Here is a 2,500-nt window from a genome sequence, read left to right as displayed (position 1 = left end):
AGCCGGCCGCCCGGGAGTGTGTCCCGGGGGCCCGCGCGAACACGCAAGCGTCCGCTCAATTATTCTGCAAACAGGAGGAGGCCGAGCTCCCCTGCACGATACACCTCGAAACCCTCTCAGGTCCCGGCGGCGCGCAGCGCCGTCCTAGGTACTTGGTCGGTTTCGAGAGAGGCGCAATCGCCCGGAGTTAGGCGAGTAGACGGTTTTAGTGCGAACACCCTTGCTCCCAACTGAGCTTGCCGCTGCCGACAGAGGCCCGGGAGCGTGCTGTCGTGGCATTGCCGGCGGGAGACAACACGCGCCACCTATGGTGACCGGCAGCTCCAACGCCAGCGCCACACAAGGGCAAAGCCCCACTTGGGTGCAGAAGCGAACTCTCCCAGCACAGCGCACGCGCCAACACGTCCGCACAACTGCGATACAAACCACCTGCGAGAACCGCTGGGGCGACCGAGCAGCAGACGGCGTCGCGGCGCCGAGTGCCAGGCGGCGGCGCATCCTCAACGCACACAGTCCTCAATCAGACCAGCACACTGCAGATGTCCACCGCGCTTCGCACCGGGCTCGGCTGAACCAACTTTGGCCGCCAGGCGCCGCGTGCAGGGTGCGCCGCAGCGTAGCTGCGCCGCCTGCCGAGCCCGTCGGCTGGCGCTCCTGCCACTCGGCGCCCCCCACCAGCCGCCTGTTGCGCGTGCGCCCACGCAGCGCGCGGCCAACACGCCGGGCGGCCCCCCTTCACCGGCCGGGAACAGTCCCACCAAGCCACCGCCGCGTATCGCTTCATACCCACATGGGCCTAGTCACGTGTGTGGATGTGGCGGGTACCGCTGAAACAACCGGTTAATAGCTGTACCGATCGTCGCCATCACAGATTCACCTCCAGCGTGAACAACCGCTCAACAACGGATTTCCAGTTCATTTGCGTATCTTGGGCAGTAAACGTAGATGTCCACCTACATTTGCGAATTCAACAATTCTTGCATGCCAGGATGTCATGTGTCACGACACGCTACATCAGACCACATACACACTGCGACATGTGCAGAAGAGAACACGTGGAAGGTGGCCCGCGCACGTATGCGATGTCCCTTCCGCGATCCACTGTCAACCGGCATCTGCGGCATGTCCCAGATATGGAACGCGGTCCACCAGGGTAGCACTTTGTGTGAGGCAATACGACAAAGTCGGAATACACGCGTCACTACATCACACGGCTCACGCTGACCTGACCTGACTCACCGCACCACCACCCCCAGCGACCCAGGGTGACATACAATGCGTTCGTACGTTCCTCCCACACGCCTCTACGGCGTACCACAGTGCAACCTAGCTGTTATTGGGAGACGAGACAAGTAGCATCGAGCACAACATATGGAAATTGAGATTCGACACCGTTGGGCACAGCCAGCGTACGGTCACACGTATCACACTACTTCACTCTGTACGTAACTACCGATGATCGGTACAGCGTGTGGGTTACGCGTACGACATCAGCGGACAATGGACACAGACCATACCACGACGTACACTGAGGGCGTCGACATCTGAACGCAACTGAACAGCTGCGAGGCTCATTTAACACTCAAACGCCAGACCGACCAGCTTGAGAGGACGGAGACACAAAGAGAGGGGCAGAGGGGGGGGGGGGGGGCGATATAGTCCTATTGCAGTACAATTGACAGTGGATAGCGGGAATATGTGGAAAGTAAGCAACACTCGCAAGACATCTACATGAGGATAACAACGACACCAGAGATTCCGAGCAGTGAACTATGTTAGGCAAAGGGACAACGTGGGTTAGGTTAAGGGACAACGTGGGTTAGGTTAAGGGACAACGTGGGTTAGGTTAAGGGACAACGTGGGTTAGGTTAAGGGACAACGTGGGTTAGGTTAAGGGACAACGTGGGTTAGGTTAAGGGACAACGTGGGTTAGGTTAAGGGACAACGTGGGTTAGGTTAAGGGACAACGTGGGTTAGGTTAAGGGACAACGTGGGTTAGGTTAAGGGACAACGTGGGTTAGGTTAAGGGACAACGTGGGTTAGGTTAAGGGACAACGTGGGTTAGGTTAAGGGACAACGTGGGTTAGGTTAAGGGACAACGTGGGTTAGGTTAAGGGACAACGTGGGTTAGGTTAAGGGACAACGTGGGTTAGGTTAAGGGACAACGTGGGTTAGGTTAAGGGACAACGTGGGTTAGGTTAAGGGACAACGTGGGTTAGGTTAAGGGACAACGTGGGTTACGTTAAGGGACAACGTGGGTTACGTTAAGGGACAACGTGGGTTACGTTAAGGGACAACGTGGGTTACGTTAAGGGACAACGTGGGTTACGTTAAGGGACAACGTGGGTTAGGTTAAGGGACAACGTGGGTTAGGTTAAGGGACAACGTGGGTTAGGTTAAGGGACAACGTGGGTTAGGTTAAGGGACAACGTGGGTTAGGTTAAGGGACAACGTGGGTTAGGTTAAGGGACAACGTGGGTTAGGTTAAGGGACAAATTGA

Source organism: Schistocerca gregaria, unplaced genomic scaffold (assembly GCF_023897955.1).
Source record: "Schistocerca gregaria isolate iqSchGreg1 unplaced genomic scaffold, iqSchGreg1.2 ptg000997l, whole genome shotgun sequence".
Classification (NCBI taxonomy): Eukaryota; Metazoa; Arthropoda; class Insecta; order Orthoptera; family Acrididae; genus Schistocerca; species Schistocerca gregaria.
This window is presented reverse-complemented; position numbering follows the sequence as displayed.